This window comes from Coregonus clupeaformis, unplaced genomic scaffold, assembly GCF_020615455.1.
Source record: "Coregonus clupeaformis isolate EN_2021a unplaced genomic scaffold, ASM2061545v1 scaf0421, whole genome shotgun sequence".
NCBI classification, from domain to species: domain Eukaryota; kingdom Metazoa; phylum Chordata; class Actinopteri; order Salmoniformes; family Salmonidae; genus Coregonus; species Coregonus clupeaformis.
In genome coordinates, this window is record NW_025533876.1 from 141,278 (window position 1) to 161,429 (window position 20,152).

At 41.9% G+C, this 20,152-nt stretch overlaps 1 pseudogene; it reads right to left on the reverse strand.

Annotated features, from left to right (window-relative positions):
• Positions 1-4,351: 4,351 nt before the first annotated feature.
• LOC123481108 lies at positions 4,352-19,053 on the reverse strand (annotated as a pseudogene).
• Between the last annotated feature and the right edge of the window lie 1,099 nt (positions 19,054-20,152).

Genomic DNA, 20,152 nt, shown 5'->3' on the forward strand with positions numbered 1-20,152 from the left:
GATATCTGCCACGGCTGCATTCGCTAGCAGCTCCATGATGGAGGCTATTTGAGTGTGAAAAACCATACAGTTAGCCATTGTTAACCAACGTTAGCAGCTAGCTAGCGTTACCTACTGTAGATAACGTCTATGAACCAAGTCCTGTCTCCAACGCGAATTAAAGACTGCATGGGGTACACGTTATGCTGTGCAGGTAAATAAAAACGCTAACGTGGAAATTGTTCTTCGGCACTGTTCACTTCCGTTTACACTGACGAGAAAGGATGTTACATAGAATTAGGAATTAGAATACCAGTACTAGAAAGGACATAAACCTTCTCATTGGTCGTCACTAGTTACCACAGCCACAAAGTCACAAACCCCGCCCATTTCCACAATGTAGTTTCTTAAAATAAGATGTTTAACTTAACCTTATGGCTAACCTTAAATTAAGACCAAAATGCAAATTTTTGTTTTCATTAATTTGTACAATATAGCCAATTTTGACTTTGCCTGTGGTAGCCCTTCTTATGATGGGATAAAGGTCAGACATTTCTGTCAGGGAGTTGGTCAAACATGCTTTGCCAGTGCTGTGGTAAAATAATGAATTTGAAGAATGTATCTTCACTGTATGTTTGTTAGCTAGCTAGCCAGCCAGCCAGCCTGTTTTAGAGGAATGATTCAATGAATTTTTCAAAATAACTGCCAATATGCCATACACTGGCTGAAATAAGTTGATGATAGGACTTAGACAAGTTGTAAATGCAACAAGTACTGATTTCGTATATTAGCACTCACAGCTTTCCAAGAAAACACAACTTGAGACATTTATGGTCTGTTTACATATATTTTAGAGGCTATTTATACAGAAAATGTATAAAACCCATCAACTGTTTCTATAATTATGACAATATTTTACGTTGAAAATAATTATATTATACAATTTCTGATATCACATGCGTTACTTTTATTTTCCTGTAGAAGTAAAATCAGGATTATGCCTCTACTGCCGTTAATTCCAATTAGACTGGTTTGGATATCTCCCTGACCGATATGGCTGCCATTTTCGTGCCATTCTTGAACTTTTAGGGTTTAGTAATTTAGTAGGATCTCTATGGGATGTTATTACATTTACATTTTAGTCATTTAGCAGACGCTCTTATCCAGAGCGACTTACAGGAGCAATTAGGGTTAAGTGCCTTGCTCAAGGGCACATTTACGTCATTTAGCAGACGCTCTTATCCAGAGCGACTACAAATTGGTGCATTCACCCTATAGCCAGTGGGATAACCACTTTACAATTAAAAGGTTGAGAATATTTAACATTTACATTTTAGTCATTTAGCAGACGCTCTTATCCAGAGCGACTTACAGTTAGTGAGTGCATACATTTTCATACAGGCCCCCCGTGGGAAACGAACCCACAACCCTGGCATTGCAAGCGCCATGCTCTACCAACTGAGCTACAGGGGACCTATTATTGATTGGCATCATAGCTCAAAGGGTGTGGCTAAATGAAAAGGTTATATCATGCGCACTGTTATTTGAAATATGGTACTGCTTATTACAGTACACATCAAATCTCCTATTCATGATCAGTATCTTTCAAGCGCAGAGCAGACTTGTTTAGAAAGAACAGTGTGTTAGCAAGAACAGTAGAATAAAATACAATCACATTACTTTATTCCATCTGCATCACCCCAGTAAGGTAAATATTCAACTGTCCTTTATCTAGCCTAGGTTTACTGTCTCTCTAAAAACAGGTATTTACTCAAGCCTGTTTCAAATGACAAGTTAACAAAGGGTTAATGAGGGGTATTTGGTTAATTACCCTCCTAAACAGAAGTAAACAGGTTGTATACTCTGACCCAGTTTGTAGAGACCAGTCTGTCTGGAATATCATATACAGGTGCACTTTAGGTCATAATATTTCACCTCAGTCATCACATGACCTGAAGGTACCCTTACAGGCCATTTACGGCCTATAGGTCAAGGACTGTAGACTAAAAAGGTGCTGTATGGTCAGGCCTATAGGGTCAAGGACTGTAGACTAAAAAGGTGCTGTATGGTCAGGCCTATAGGTCAAGGACTGTAGACTAAAAGGTGCTGTATGGTCAGGCCTATAGGTCAAGGACTGTAGACTAAAAGGTGCTGTATGGTCAGGCCTATAGGTCAAGGACTGTAGACTAAAAGGTGCTGTATGGTCAGGCCAATAGGTCAAGGACTGTAGACTAAAAGGTGCTGTATGGTCAATCCGACGTCTGCATTGGCCGTGCTGCATTTACGGTGATATGGCCTCTGCAGAAGTCAGGGCATTCATACTTCTTGCACTTAGCCAAGCAGCACAGAGCAGTTCTGAAGGAAGTTGTCAAGGAAGTGAGTTTGTGTTTATACTGGACCTCCCGCCCTCACCTACCGTCAACCAATTATGTCAATGCGGAGCTATACGGAGCCCTCCACATTGTTACAACATTTGAGAGGCGCACGTCGATGTGGTATAGAGCTCAATTTGGCGTCTGCGTGCCTCCGGAGGCTACGCTATTGCGTCACACCATCCATACGGCGCTTTCCCACCACATTTTCGGTTCAAGCATAAATTGGCACTTAACCCAATGACATGGTGACGTACACTCCCCTAAGTTTTTATTTGGACAGTGAAGCTAAAACTTTTAATTTGGCTCTATAGCCTACTCCAGCATTTTGGATTTGTGATCAAATGTTTCAAATGAGGCGAAAGACAGATTATGTTGTGCCCAATAGAAATGAATGGTAAATCATGTATTGTGTCATTTTGGAGTCACTTTTATTGTAAGTAAGAATATAATATTTGTATGAACACTGCTACATTAAAGTGGATGCTACCAAAGATCATACCCCCCAAGACATGCAACCTCTCCCCATTACCAATAACAGGGAAGGATAGCATGATATGTATGCCTCACTCATCATGGTAGCATCTACATTAATGTAGCAGTGTTATTATTTAATTACCTACATTATGTTATTTAAAGTTATCCCTTTGGAGCGCAATATCACGTTGTTAAAAAAATATGCCTAAATTGGGCATGCCCATCAATTGGGCAATTGAAGGCATCTAGGGCTTATGTTAACTTTGACTGTGTTTAATTAAAATAATAGACCTTTAAAATGTTGTAGGCAACATTGTATGCAACATTATCGGCAAGTGACTTGATTCCTACTGTGCCAAAGCGATTTAGAGTTGTTAAACGGGAGTGACGAGTGTGTTGATATAACGGTAATATTGTCAACAACAACAAAAAATATTGTAAAATAATATTATGCATGCCAACATATTAGGCGATAATTAAGAGAAGGCAAAGTGATCGTGTCAGGCGAAAATTATAAACATTGCAACATTTGATGTACAGTCACATTCACTGTGGTTGTCTGAAGCGTGCTAAAGAGTTCACAGCTGGCAATGCCTCATCGCGATTGGTTATTCCCCATAATTTGCAACAATGTTAATGAGCGTCATCACTATCTTTCCTTTGCGGTAACTCAAACTATCATGATTACCAGAAACTTTTGAGAGTTGATTTTACTCCTGGCTCAAGAGTTTGTCTGGAAAGTGTCTTAACATCATCTTAAAACCTACTCTGAGCAGGGAGATTCTTTGTCTTAAAAACAGGTTTTTATAGGATTCCTAGGACCTTTTCTGAGATGCTTTGTGGATAGGGGCCCAGCACAAAGAGTCTGAGAAAGTGCTGATTGAGGATCAAGTCTTATTATGATCTAAAAGACATAAGCACTCCTACTCTGAGAGGCTTTGTGGATACGGGCCCTGACCTAATACCATTCAGACAGTAGTTCACAGTGGGCTCACCTCAGTGAGACTGTGTGTGGTCCTGTGCTGCTCAGCTGGTTCCAATGTGGGTTCAGGAGGAAGTGTAGTCTGGTTGTCCCCATGACCATGGTCGCCTCAGGGTTCCCCAGACCCTCCTCACACTCCTCCTCCTTCACTAGCAGCACCTCTGGACCCTCCTCCTCCTGGAACATAGGGGTGATACAGATAACACAGACATACACTCCCTCAGGTACTTACACACAGATAATAAACACACTTTCAACATGGAATGTTTACCCATCCCAACTACATTTGAGTCCTATACTGTAGTTATAGAATGACTTCATTGTTGTTGAACCCATCATGGTGGACATAAATATGATGATGTGGGTAAATATAAGTCAGCAATGATAAGTCATCATCAGACAAACCTGACTATGTTGGTGTGTACAGTAGCTGTTTGTAAGTGTGTGGGTATATTTAGTAAGTATATGGTTATAAAGCGCTGTCAGGTGTATACAGATCAGATGTGATGTATACTAAAGAGTCTCAATGAAAGTCTTAGAATGAAAAGTCCCATTTTGTGTTTATTAAACTTAAGTGTTAATTACACCATATGAAAACCACACATACACGTCTCAATTAAGTCGTTGAATGGAAGTAATGAAATAGGCATTTGTGAACATCATATAGCCTACACAGTATGAACACAATATGTAACAGATTTGTAGGCTTATATATGCCAATGTCTGGATGCAACATTCTTCCCAGGAATCTTGTTATTCCAAATGCATCTGCGGACCTTTTCTGCTGAAAATCCAGGGTTTGATCTAACCGTCAGAAGCTATCGAGTGGAATGGTTACTTTCTATGTTATAGAGGAGTGATTTTTCTGCTGGTGTATCCTCAGGTAGCTCCTCTCTGAGAACCTCTTCCCGCAGTGCGTACAGGTGAACGGCCTCTCTCCCGTGTGGACCTTCAGGTGCATTTTCAGGTGACCAGCCTGGGCGAAGCGCATGTGACACTGGGTACAGCTGTAGGGTTTCTCCCCAGTGTGCACCCTCTGGTGCCTCTTCAGGTTGCCAGCCTGGGTGAAGCGCATGTGACACTGGGTACAGCTGTAGGGTTTCTCCCCCTGTGTGGACCCTCTGGTGGATCTCCACCTTCTGGGGGCAGCTGAAGCCTTTGTTACAGAACATGCAGAGGAACCGTTTATCTTTACTATAAGTAGGTTCCTCTCTCTGAGCCTGGGCTCTAGCCCTGTCGTTTGAGTTCAATACCTGATCGAAAAGGACGCTGCCATGTGATTCGGAAGGCCCCATCGACGCGGACACTGGATCGCGATCCCTGAGCGTGTGTAAAGGATAGTGGATAGCGACATTTGGATTTGTCTCCAAACTTTCCCTGTAATCTAAGAAATCTCTGCCCTGTGAGTGTCCATCTCCTAGGTGACTATCTGCATTCCATATGGGAGGAACGTCACCCTCCACTTTCACTTTATCTACAGCCATACCCTCCCCTGCCTCATATAGGCACCCTTCAGAGTATACACTTCTACTGCAACGGTTCCAGTCCCCTCTAGATAGATCAGTCTGTGTCTCTAAACCCAAGGGCATGTTGCTAGTGTCCATTTCTGAAGTGTAAGAACAAGACGGATTATTACCAGTCGCTAACGCGTCACCTGAATCGGGATTGGAATGAACCGTCCTCGGGCTCAGGTTTCATAAAGTAAATACTCCGAGGCGGGAGCAGGAGGACAGCCCAGTCTCCCCAGCCCAAGTGTCTCTGGGTCTGACATTTGGTCAGATCCTGTGTGTAAAAGCCTTTGTGTTACAGTTGAAGTCTCTGTGTCGGTCTCTGACTTGAGGACGGCGTTCAGTGTTCCACTGACCTCCGTGATGCTGCGGCAGGTCCTGGGTTGCAATGGTGCGGTGGTGGGTTCGTCCGTGGCTACAGGGCGTGCTCCAGCTGCTCCAGTCTGAATGTCTCTGCTGTGCAGTGTGTCCTCCTCTCCTTCAGACCTCTCCTGCTTGACCCCAGGACCTGCAGCCTCTACATCTGCAGACTGACACAAGAAGAGAGGTGGTTATTACCGGTACATGAGTTGAATTGAATAACAATGGCATAGGGAAGTCTCACAAGCCCCCCTATGATGAGAATGTACATGTAAGCAAGTGAATAGCTGAGGGGAGCCTTTCTGAAATAAACGGGCCACCAAGTAACTCATGTTTTATGCAACACTATTACACTAACCTCTATCACGATAATCTGCTGGGTTGAGGTTCCACTCCCCTCATCAACAGTGATTGGTTGGTCATCTCTCAATGCATTGTGTCCCGCTGGCTTCACAATGCTCCTGTGGCCTCCAGTGAGATGTCCTTCACCTGAGAGAGTGATTGGGAGAAAATAGGCTGTTAGTTTAGCTACTGTCAATGCTATATTGTACACTATTGACAGTTTTTGGTATGTTGTACACTATTGACACTGTCTAGAATTGGCAAGGCTGTAAGGTAACACTATGCATAACTTCTTGATATACTATTTATTGATCGATGTATTGTTTGATGAATCACATTGTTTTAATTGAGTAAATAATAGGAAATGCAGTAAATCAATAATCTGGTTTGAAGATAATTGTGTCTTTGCCCAAGATAGCCAAGTAATCAGGGGAATTATTGCATACTATCGAAAAAATGACCTACCTCTTGCCATGCCTCTGTATCGGTCGAGGATCTTGACACTTGGGCGACTGGCGAGGACTCGATTTGTCCTCTCTGCACGCTCCCGTGCCACCTTCAGTTCCAGTAGTTTCCTCCGCAATGCCCTGTTTTCTTTCTGGCTTTGAGTTATTTCCAAACGAAACACTGCATAGTCGTCGTCTACGAGTTTACAGATCTCTGCCACGGCTGCATTCGCTAGCACCTCAATGATGGAGGCTATTTGAGTGTGAAAAACCATACAGTTAGCCATTGTTAGCAGCTAACTAGCGTTACCTATATAACATCTATCAGCTAAGTCCTGAATTAAGTATGTGATGCTGGGCAGTTAAATTAGTAATATTTTTAGTTGGGTGTTAATACACGCCTAAATAACATTAAAACGCTAACGTGGGAATTGTTCTTGGACACTTCCTTTCCGTAAAGATTATATATTATATTGACAAGATAGTCGAGTGACCGCTCTAACAATGGAAATACATGTCCTCAACGAAGAAAGGCAGGCGTAAGGCGGGAGCATAGATATAGAACATGGTATATCTCTGGGCGGGAGGAGATGAGATCAAGTGGGACCATTCTAGACGATGAGCGGGCATATACGCGTGTGAACAACGGGTACAACTAAGTCGTTTTTCTCAGTTGCCTGAATGCCACGTGCATCCACTTATATCAGTACATTTGTAACAGCCTAAACATTACGAAACTTCTACTATTCGATCAAATAAGCGTCACGTAATTCGACACTCCTAGACCTTATCTCACGAGGCCCGATTTTGGGCGGTGTAAATTCTCTCGCTTCGCCTCTTCCTCTCTGCTTCCGTTTACGTCATCTTCCTGTGAGTTTCCGGCAGACTTGACGCTGTGTTGCTGACTTTTACAGGCCTGCGTGTGAATTGCACATTATGTCACAGAAAAGAGGGGGAGGATAAATAAATCGTACCACTACCTAACCCTAAACATATACAACAATATACCAATACTTTAGCCATACCAGATCCTACTCCAGGCCAACAGCTGCTGCCACTACCACATCTATTTTCTGGGATTTATACTCCATCAGTGCAGTACAATTAATAACCATAGCAATAAATCCTATCTTACTAAAACTCAACCTCTCTGGATCGCTCTCTTCAGACCTACTCACAGGGGGCTCCCAGTCAAATCACTCACCCTTGGGCTATCTACCTCTCCACTGCCTCAGCATAGGAAACTTTCTGCCCCACTCAAACTCGTTTCTCTCTCACAGAGCACTTCGTATCACCAGCTGCATGGGTGCCTCTACCCCATTCATAGACGCTAACATAACTACCTTTATCGCCTATTGATGATAGAACCGATGTTTGCTCTAAACGTGGACACGTATCGCTTGCAGTACGGCTTTGGAAACATAAGGAACGTAACTTTCATATCAGCCCCCCCAAAAAAGTTACATTACTACAGGCCTTCATAGGGTTAGGATAAGTGCTAATCACACGTCCATATCTCAATGTTACAGCACGTGTTTACAAAAGACAGAGAGACCACCTGTGCTAATTAGCTAACGAACGGAAGAAGGCTGCCAGAAACGTGTAACTGAAAATACTGTCGGGCTGAAACTGTTTCTAGAACCGCATCGTAATTGAGAATCGATTTAGACTTTTTAAGAGTACATCTTGGGCTAGGGCGCCCCCACAGTTGACACACAGTGCATTCTCTATCCTTGTCACTAAATTATGTCATGTTTCATGTTTTGTGTGGACCCCCAGGAAGAGTAGCTGCTGCTTTTGCAACAGCTAATGGGGATCCTAATAAAATACCAAATAGCAAAACACTGTGATTCAAGTACACTATGAAACCATTGGAGTTCATTATATGTGTTAAATTAAGTATGATGTTTTGTTTCGACTGAAATAAGGTGTTAAGTTGCGTCAATTCAAATCTGGTATTAGGAACAAAAGAGGTCAATACAGGTCTTCTAAAATAGACTAGTACTTTAATTAATGCAAAACACTTAAATATGACCCAGGTAAATATGATGTTCATATATACGGGTCCACTGAAATACCACGCAAGGCACTCAGAGAACTGATCCATTGTTCTAAGTTCTTCTCCAAATACTCTGACAGAGATAGTTCCCGCTCCCTGCTGGCCAATCAGAGTAGAGACTGAGCGTGGTTTAGACTTACTCAGCCTATCGTTGGCGCACAGGCTGGTCCCAGACCCTTGGCGCTTCACTGTTGCCAGGTGTTTAGTTGTTTTGCAACTTCAGACATAGTCTGTTCCTCTCCACTGTAGCAGAACACATGTCCTTGAGCGCGGTTTAACAAAGAGGCAGTGTGTATGTGTCTGTGAGAATCACAAGTCTGTCTCACCCTACTCCCTAACATTCCTCACATGAATCACAGCTTGTTATGTTAAACAATTTATATCAGTACAGTACAAACCTATTATGTTTAATAATTAATGCATTATTTCTAAGCTAGGCATCACATCTAGTTATAAGAAAATAGAACCCCACAATCCCCCTTTTCACACCCACTGGGTGTGAACCCAAAATAAGAAAACCCAAAATAAGAAATTTCAGGGAAATTTAGGATTCCCCCTATTGACACCCTCTAGGGTGTCACTCATTAAAATACAATACAAACAAAAAGAATCACACTTTTATTAATAGGCAATAATGATAATAAAAAGCCTTCAGTCCTTCCATCTACACCCAACTTGTACTAGGTTGGCTATCAGCCACCCAGGAACTTCAAACCTTCACATAAGGAAAGACAAACATTCACAATGGTTAACTTGATTAATAAAGCATAAAACACACAGATTAATACATTTTGGCCCCCTTTAGACACCCTCTAGGGTGTCACTCCACCACCTCACCAATAGCAAACCAAGGGTCATCCTCAGTCAACTTCATCTCAGTGTCTGCATCTCCTTCTTGAGCCCCTAGGAGGGGCATCATACCAGCCGTATGCACGACATCTGTAACAGACTTTCTCAGACAAGGAATTACACAGGCAGTACAGCACATTAATATTAGAAACACAACTACTAGGGTCAGAAATCCAGTAACCACCAATGATGCGAACTTAAACATTCTATAGACACCACCCCTTTCTGCCTGATCTAGAGCCAACCTCTTTTTACTAAGTCATAAGAGTGAGATGGCGGATAATTGTTCAAAAGATCCCTTCTGTTGCATCCCTAGTCCAGCCAATAAATCGTTGTTGGTCGTAATAGATATAATTAATCCAATTCACAATTTTGTTTATTGTCACCTCCCAAAAGAACGTGGTAGTAAACCCTTCCCCCAATTGTTTCATAGCTCGGTATCCATCCGATAACCCCCTTGGTATCCCAATCGCATCCATCTAAATAGGGCTATTCTCCTTCTTGTTAAAACTCCTCCTACATCTGTTTAATCATTGGTTCCTGGTGACTAATTCTAACTAGCTGAATCAGTAGAACCAGGGCGCATGTATCTAGCCACCCCTTTTGGAATTCTCTGCCTTACACTGCCTTTACTGGCACACGCCCACCACACATCGGTTACAGGGGCTGTAAGGTTTAGAATTCTCTCCTGTGCTTCCGAACTTAAGTCTCCAATTGATAATTGGTGATGTCTTTGTTTCTCTTTACCCCCATCTGGATGTTCAGTCCCCCTCGGTCTCATATCCCCATCCCCAAGTGTATTTAAACACTTGAGTCTAGGAACAATCCGCAGTGGGGGCCAAACACGAATATAATAGGATTTTATAATCCCAATTTGCTTATTGACATGTACCCCACCCGTTGGCCATGTCCCTAACCCTTATTTTGAATCTGACAGTCTGCCCTTCTCTGACTCCCATTTTGTAGGCCACTCGTCCTTGACGGTCAGGATGTCGGGTCGCTTCTCTTCTCTTTTACTTCTTAACAATGGTAAGGGCATAGCATAATTGGTGGTGGATCTTGACATATCAAGACCATTACCGAGACTATGATACAACCCAAGTTATCCATATTCCCAAAAACCGCCAACCCTCTCCTGTCCTCAGTCTTTCTGCTTGGTACTAACCCATACTCACACCTCTATAAACACCCCACAGTGATGAAAGGTCGGGGTAGGGGATCTTCGTTAACAGAGTTTACCCCCAGACCCTATTGGTTCCAGTTCTTCTCTTTAACGCTGTGTGTGTTCAACGGTGTTGGCATGTGGGCCTACCTTTTGCAGTGGGTAACGTTGACCCAAGTGGCTCTCTCAGCTATTCTAATGGCAAAGGCAGTGACCAATATAACCTGATAGGGCCCTTCCCAACAGGCCTGCTTCCAGTTTTTCTTCTTTAGGGACTGGATACTCACCAGTCACCTGGTTAGATAGAGTGGGTCACCTTCTCCTTTAGTTCACCTGTGGGGCACAAAACCTCTGACATACGGGTGTGGTTAATAAACTATCTTCACACATGTTCAGCTCTCAATTTCTATTTCTGACTTTTTTCATTTTTCTAGACTGTATCTAAATATTATTATTTTTATTTATTTTTAAGTATTTTGTCCTCTCCTTCGTCTATATTTATTATTTAATCCTACCATCTCCTATAATCCTACCATCCCCCTTTTGACACATGTTTTGCTCATGTGTCAATATTACCACCTACCTAAACAATCACTTACAGTGGGGGAAAAAAGTATTTAGTCAGCCACCAATTGTGCAAGTTCTCCCACTTAAAAAGATGAGAGAGGCCTGTAATTTTCATCATAGGTACACGTCAACTATGACAGACAAAATGAGGAAAAAAAAATCCAGAAAATCACACTGTAGGATTTTTAATGAATTTATTTGCAAATTATGGTGGAAAATAAGTATTTGGTCAATAACAAAAGTTTCTCAATACTTTGTTATATACCCTTTGTTGGCAATGACACAGGTCAAACGTTTTCTGTAAGTCTTCACAAGGTTTTCACACACTGTTGCTGGTATTTTGGCCCATTCCTCCATGCAGATCTCCTCTAGAGCAGTGATGTTTTGGGGCTGTCGCTGGGTTGAGATCTGGAGACTGGCTAGGCCACTCCAGGACCTTGAAATGCTTCTTACGAAGCCACTCCTTCGTTGCCGGGCGGTGTGTTTGGGATCATTGTCATGCTGAAAGACCCAGCCACGTTTCATCTTCAATGCCCTTGCTGATGGAAGGAGGTTTTCACTCAAAATCTCACGATACATGGCCCCATTCATTCTTTCCTTTACACGGATCAGTCGTCCTGGTCCCTTTGCAGAAAAACAGCCCCAAAGCATGATGTTTCCACCCCCATGCTTCACAGTAGGTATGGTGTTCTTTGGATACAACTCAGCATTCTTTGTCCTCCAAACACGACGAGTTGAGTTTTTACCAAAAAGTTCTATTTTGGTTTCATCTGACCATATGACATTCTCCCAATCCTCTTCTGGATCATCCAAATGCACTCTAGCAAACTTCAGACGGGCCTGGACATGTACTGGCTTAAGCAGGGGGACATGTCTGGCACTGCAGGATTTGAGTCCCTGGCGGTGTAGTGTGTTACTGATGGTAGGCTTTGTTACTTTGGTCCCAGCTCTCTGCAGGTCATTCACTAGGTCCCCCCGTGTGGTTCTGGGATTTTTGCTCACCGTTCTTGTGATCATTTTGACCCCACGGGGTGAGATCTTGCGTGGAGCCCCAGATCGAGGGAGATTATCAGTGGTCTTGTATGTCTTCCATTTCCTAATAATTGCTCCCACAGGTGATTTCTTCAAACCAAGCTGCTTACCTATTGCAGATTCAGTCTTCCCAGCCTGGTGCAGGTCTACACTTTTGTTTCTGGTGTCCTTTGACAGCTCTTTGGTCTTGGCCATAGTGGAGTTTGGAGTGTGACTGTTTGAGGTTGTGGACAGGTGTCTTTTATACTGATAACAAGTTCAAACAGGTGCCATTAATACAGGTAACGAGTGGAGGACAGAGGAGCCTTTAAAGAATAAGTTACAGGTCTGTGAGAGCCAGAAATCTTGCTTGTTTGTAGGTGACCAAATACTTATTTTCCACCATAATTTGCAAATAAATTCATAAAAAATCCTACAATGTGATTTTCTGGATTTTCTTTTCTCATTTTGTCTGTCATAGTTGACGTGTACCTATGATGAAAATTACAGGCCTCTCTCATCTTTTTAAGTGGGAGAACTTGCACAATTGGTGGCTGACTAAATACTTTTTTTCCCCCACTGTAGGTAATATTGGTAATTTATCATCCAATTGCCATCCCTTATTTTTATGTTTGAGACTGTCCCTTGCTTCTTTATTGCTCCTATCTTCCTGATCTCATTACTAAATAAATGATCTAGGTAATAGCTGTTTCGCATTAGATTGTGCCTTCCTCTGATTACTGCAGCTCATTGCATTAATTTAGTTTCAAATACCAACTTGTTTTTTATTAAAGCATACTAAAAATGAAATTTAAATGACAACATTTGATAATACCTAAATTTACTTCTATCCTGTAAAAGTAATCTAAGATTAGTACAATTGACTAGCAACAGGTATCCCTCATTCAGGGAAAGCTCTCTCTCTCTCTCTCTTCTGTTGTTTTATGGTTCAAATCATATATATTATTACCAAATTATAATCTTCTTCACACAGTATTATAAATTACCCTCAACTTAGTAAAATAAACTATCTTAAAGTCCTCCTCTCATGCCTTTAGAATTTACTAGTGTGGATGATTAATTAACACCAGAAAGTTAAAACAGAGTTCAGAGGCAATTGAAAGTATTCAACGAACTGTTCCATCCCATAGTATACCAAACATTACCATTATTCTAAATATTTCATAAATCTTACTTATCCCAAGTGTTCATTAAGTCCTCATGACATTCATTCTCATAAGAAATCATATATACCCCAAACTCAGCCAAAACCGAAAAACTCCATAAAATTCACTGTGCGTGCTCCTCCAAGACCTATCACCCTTGACCTGCTGAAAAAACCCCAAAATTGAAAGAACAAGGCTTTATAAACATCATACTAGGTGTGTTGTTTTTTGTTTGAAAAACCCAATTTGAAAAACAACAACCACAAATAGCCAGGCCCCACTTAAATACTGCCTAACTTCACTACTGCTCCCCCTAGCCCTGGGCAACATTCCAATGAGATAAGCTAATTCTCTTTCTCCTGGTTATAATTGTGCTGGCGCTATTCCCCCAGCACAACAGCCAAAGCCACTTGCATCCCCTGGTCCCCGAACTGAAAATAAATTATTGTTCTAGAATTCACCAACTATTTGCATACACCACTGGCGTCAAGCAACCCATCGAATAAAGTAATAACAATTAGAATTTATCAAAGCACTGCCTTCCAGTCAACCATTCAGACCTCCACTTGAAATCCCACAGCTCAACCCAACTCGCTTGACTGTCTCAATTTTTTTTCTCCCGCTAACCAGAGCCATAAATTATTCTCCTTTGTCCTCAACTCAATTTTCACAGCTCTATCGCCATTTCAGTTCGCTATTCAATTTCTTTAACTGTTCTCTCTGATTAGGCCCTAATTAATAAAACAAATACTTGCTATCGTTGATAAGCATACATTTAATGATATTCCTATCACTTGAACTATCTCTCACCCCTCCCCTTGCTCCTTCCTACACAACGGGGAAGGCGCAAGGGGACCTTGTAACATATTTTCATAGACCTTTCTAGAATACTTCTACTTAAGCTATCTAATTCAACCTTTCACATTTCTCAATCCACATAGCAATCTAGGTCTATAGCCCCAATGCGAAAGCTTTACCCACTGTCCCTACCTGTGTTCGAACCCGGGACCTTTAGATACATTGCCAGTCACCCCACACATTCCGCGATGCTTTCAAAGCACGCCAAACAACCACTTCCATGTCGCACAACCAGCCACGTCATCACTCCCGACTAGCCAGTCCTTTCATCTCAAACACTAAATCCCCTAGTAGCAAAAATAAAACACTCTCAAACAGCGTTCTGCATTTACCTCTATCATCGGGTTTAAAAACTAACGTAACAACATTAACCATCCTCTTTTGCTGTAGTAACGTCTGTTTGGTTCAGTTTATTTATTACGGAGTGTCCATAATACTTCTCTATTCTCAGTAATTTAACTCTCACCTCATTCAGTAACACAAAATAATGCTCTCTCTCCCTTCACCCATACCAGCCGTCGAATTCACTCATACCTCACCTCATGCCACCGAAATGCCCAACAAAACATAATAGTTCAATGGAGCCCCCTATTGGCTCTCCACTGTTTATACATTACTTCCATACCCACATTAGTTATGGTCCAATTACCCATTAAACATTATCACATTATCAAACAACGGCACAACCTTAAACTCATATGGGGCGGCAGGCAGCTTAGTGACCAAGAGCGCCGCGCCAGCAACCGAGAGGTCGCCGGTTCCAATCCCCGAGCCGACCAGGCGAAAAATCTGTCGATGTGCCCCTGAGCAAGGCACTCAACCCCAATCGCTCCCATAAGTCGCTCTGGAACAGAGCGTCTGCCAAATGACTGTAAATGTAAATATTCTCTACTTTCTCACCCATGACGTACGTTTGGGTGAGAAAGTTCATACATATATATCGTTAGAAATCTATAGGTACCTCTCAAACAATCGCCCCGCGGTGTTCCCAGCCAACTCCCAATTTACACAAATCACCCCCCTGTCTCTCCTGACTCTCCAAAAGCCACACTCTCGCTGTCTCCAGCCCCCTCCTCGCATTTCTCCCTCCTGTGTCCAGTCGGAACAGGTTTTGTCTGTTTTTCGTTTTAATTTGTAATATTCGTCCGTTATTTAATTATTTAAAGTACGTCTATCTATTTATTTAAATCAAATTATTCCCACCTAATTAGTTAAAGTCGGTGCATATTTATATTTCAACGATAAACCAAATTATTTCAGTCTAATTATTTAACCAGTATTTTGCAGGGTCAAACATCAAACGTTAAATTGAATAATAAACCAAATTGCTTCAACTTAATTATTTAAAACCAGTATTATGCTATGTCAAACATCAAACATTAAATCAAATAATAAACCAAATTGCTTCAACATAATATTTAAAACCAGTATTATGCTATGTCAAACATCAAACGTTACAGTTCAATCATATCAGTTCAAACGTTTCAGTTTAGTCATACTAGTTATTCATTATTTTACCTTTATGTTCCCAATTGTTATTAACGGGTTATACGGTTTAAGCAACCACAAACCCAACAGTTATTCACAAATTATACAGTTTGGACAGCCACAGACGTCTTTAATTCCTAATTAGTTTTCTATCAAGGTATACAGGTTTATTAATTTTAGTAACCCGCATTCACTCTTTTATTTCGTCTGCAAACACTATTTTATTACACTGGGATCATTCACACGCTCATGCATACGACACCTATACTTTACAGTGCTCCTCCGATCTGGGCGGTACCCCCAAGTACAGCTCCCTGCCGAAGCGCAACACTATAGTGTACTTTAAAGTGCTCCCTACGATCATAGCCGTACTAGTTACGGACCTTGCCATAGCGCAACACTTCCTAAAATTGTAAGTGTCCCTCTGATCCTAGCCGTATCTAGCCCTCTGATATGTGTCAGTAGCGTAACACCTTTAACCAATTATTCCCTACGCCTCCAGTTCTCACCACTGGTGATCCTAGCCTGGAGTCGACTAAAATTTAAGTGTCCCTATGATCCTAGCCGTATCTAGCCTTCTGATACGTGTCAATAGCGCAACACTTTTAACCAATAATTCCCTACGCCTCCAGTTCTCACCACTTGTGATCCTAGCCTGGAGTCGACTAAAATGTAAGTGTCCCTATGATCCTAGCCGTATCTAGCCTTCTGATACGTGTCAATAGCGCAACACTTTTAAGACAATAATTCCCTGTACCCCCAGTTCCCACCCCTGGTGGTCCTAGCCTGTGGATTTCAGTATTTTTCCCGATCCTAGCCGTACCTAGCCCTCTGGTACATGCCGGTGGAACAATACTCTATGGTACCAAGGTTTAACATCACATTCACCACAAGTTTGCATGTCACAATATGGTGCTTATCTACTCACAATAATTCGTATAATAATTCATAATTTAGTTCACTTACATCAGACAGGTGTTTCACAAAATTAATTTGGATAAAGCCAATGTGCAGAACTTTAGTTATATAACAATAGGTGTCTGCTTACCTGTTTTTAGTAGTCCGGACTCTTTGTGAAATACACCGTTCAATGACAGAGATGTCCAATGGGCCGGACAATACCCAGCGAAGTCCCTTCTACCCGATCACAGTCGGTGGTCACCAATTGTTAAATTGCGTCAATTCAAATCTGGTATTAGGAACAAAAGAGGTCAATACACGTCTTCTAAAATAGACTAGTATTTTAATTAATGCAAGACACTTCAATGGTAAATATGATGTTCGTATATACGGGTCCACTGAAATACCACGCAGGGCACTCAGAGAACTGATCCATTGTTCTAAGTTCTTCTCCAAATACTCTGACAGAGATAGTTCCCGCTCCCTGCTGGCCAATCAGAGTAGAGACTGAGCGTGGTTTAGACTTACTCAGGCTATCGTTGGCGCACAGGCTGGTCCCAGTCCCTTGGCGCTTCACTGTTGCCAGGTGTTTAGTTGTTTTGCAACTTCAGACATAGTCTGTTCCTCTCCACTGTAGCAGAACACATGTCCTTGAGTGCGGTTTAACAAAGAGGCAGTGTGTATGTGTCTGTGAGAATCACAAGTCTGTCTCACCCTACTCCCTAACATTCCTCACATGAATCACAGCTTGTTATGTTAAACAATTTATATCAGTACAGTACAAACCTATTATGTTTAATCATTAATGCATTCTTTCTAAGCTAGGCATCACATCTAGTTATAAGAAAATAGAGCCCCACAAAGGGAAACTCAGTCCCTGCAATGATACAAAAATAATCAAGTCAGTCAGCACAGAGACAATTTTGTATTTAATTTAAACAAAATGGCCATACCCTCACATGATGTGAAGTACAGTACTTTTATTGCACAAAACTATATATGTGACATGTAGAATAACTTGTCATTATGGTAACACAACCTTTTCTGTACATCTGGTACCCTCACTTTGATAAAAATTAATGTTAGAATAGTTTGGAAAAGGTTCAACATTACATTACACATATCTTTACTAAGTAATGTCAAGTAAACATGAATTAAGGCACTATCCTTACCTCACTCTAAAACACCAGGATCAACCTAAAGGGACAAAGTTTGTCACTTTTCATCAGTGAATCACCATATCATCTACTCTGCCTTATCATACTCATTCTATCCTCAGGTCACCTCATCCAGTTCCCTACTACATCTAAAACCAACAGGCGAACAGCCTCTCTCCTGTGTGGACCTTCAGGTGCATCTTTAGCTGGTGCTGGTGGGAGAACCTCTTCTCACACTGGGGGCAACTGTAGGGTTTCTTCCCTGTGTGGACCCTCTGGTGCCTCTTCAGGTTGAACGAGTCCGAAAAACTGTGTCCTGGCACAGGTGGCAGCCGAACGGTTTCTCCCCCATGTGCATCCTCTGGTGGATCTCCACCTGTTTGGGGAAACTGAAGGCTTTCCCACAGAACGAACACTGGAAGCACTTCTCTTTGCCACTGGAACAACTGAAAGCGTTACGACTACTGTAATTTTTCAATGGGCTTGTGTAGCCATTTAATGTTGATGTACTGGCATTGTCTGAGGTCTGATTCAACATTAGGAGAGTGTGAAGAGGACAAAGGCCAGGGAGTGTCTGTGTTGTCGCAGGGTCCATGTTCCAGTTGATAGATCCTATATAAAAAAAAAAAGGCAGGCTGAAGGCAGCACCTGTTAGGGGGTTAACCTGAGGCGCCATCAGTCTCTCTGAATCACAACTATAGGAGCAGGACGGAGCATCGCTAGCCGATTCTGTGTCTGTTCTCATACGGACACCTCCCCGTCCCCGCAGACCAAATCCACGCTTCGCCCTCGTCTCAGCCAGTCTGTTGTCATGGAGACGAAATTCAGTTGTTTTGTGTTCAACTGTCTGTTTCTGGTTGTGGTTAACAGTGTTGTTCACCAGCCCAGAGTTGAGGACGCTGTCCCATCCACTGACCTCCACTATGTCACCGCTAGTCCTGGCCAGCTCTGTGATGTCGTCCCCCGGGCCATTGGCTACACAGGTCTGGGTCTGGGAATCTAAGATGGTCGCCCAGTCGCCTCTGTTAGCCTCCAACCAAACACCTGCAGGAAAAGGTTACAAAATAGACTTTACAAACATGGGAGAGAAAACTCTACATATCGAGTTGTTTTAGTCAATAACCTGGTCAAGTTCATACATTATAATGTGTGTTTTTGTATGTTGTATTGATTTAATGTTATGAATGAAGACAAAATAATAGCGAGGTGCATCACTATTCCCATTGAAGATCTATTACTGTATATAGGCTATATGTATTTCTCCCTTACCCTGCTCCCCCATCTTTAGTCCACTCAGCAGATCAATGCTCTCTGGTCCGTCTTCTATAGTCTTTGAATAGCAGCAGATCAGGCTTCCCCTCCATGTCTACTGACTGTAAGAGATACAGAGTCAGAGGATGTTGCATCAAGAAATCTGATATGAGCACCCTGCCTTGGAGCATCTTCTGATTGGGAAATTAGGGATTGCTATGAGTAATATGCAAACGTGTTAGTTATTTTTCTCTCTGAATTGTTGGGAAGGGCCCGTAAGTAAGCACTTCACTGTTAGTCTACATCTGTTGTTTACGAAGCATGTGACAAATACAATTAGATTTTACTTGATTACATGACACTCTTTAATGATTTGCTAATTCAAAGGCATGGTCCCACACTTAAGACAAACTTAATCAAGACCTGGGTGGGCTCACCTCAGTCACACTGTGTGGTCCTATACTCTGTGGGTTCTGGACGAGGTGTAGTCTTGTTGTCCTCCATTACCATCGTCCCCTCAGGGTTCCCCAGATCCTCCTCAAACCCCTCCCCCTTCACCAGCAGCGCCTCTGGACCCTCCTCCTCCTGGAAGAGAGGGGTGATACAGATTGCACAGAAATATACTCCCTCAGGTACGTACACACACACACACACACAGATAATAAACACTTTCAACATGGAGTGTTTACCCATCCCCACTATGTTTGAGTCCTATACTGTAATTACAGAATGACTTCATTGTTGTTAAACCCATCATGGTGGACATAAATATGATGTTGTGGGTAAAAGTAATTAATGTTGTTCCCAATAGAAATTAATGGTAAATAATGTAGTGTCAATTTGGAGTCACTTTTATTGTAAATAAGAATAGAGTACGTTTCTAAAAATGTGGATGCTACCATGATTACAGATAATTCTGAATGAATCTTGAATAATGATGAGTGATAAAGTAAAACGCATAAAATAATCTGAAATACAACCAAAACAAACAGCAAATGCATCCTATAAATTTGTAGTCACAAGCTTGATGTAATTACATTTACATTTACGTCATTTAGCAGACGCTCTTATCCAGAGCGACTTACAAATAGGTGCATTCACCCTATAGCCAGTGGGATAACCACTTTACAATATCTTTTTTTATTTTTATATTTTTTATTTTGTTTTTTTTGTATTTTTTTAGGGGGGTAGAATTATTACTTTATCCTATCCCAGGTA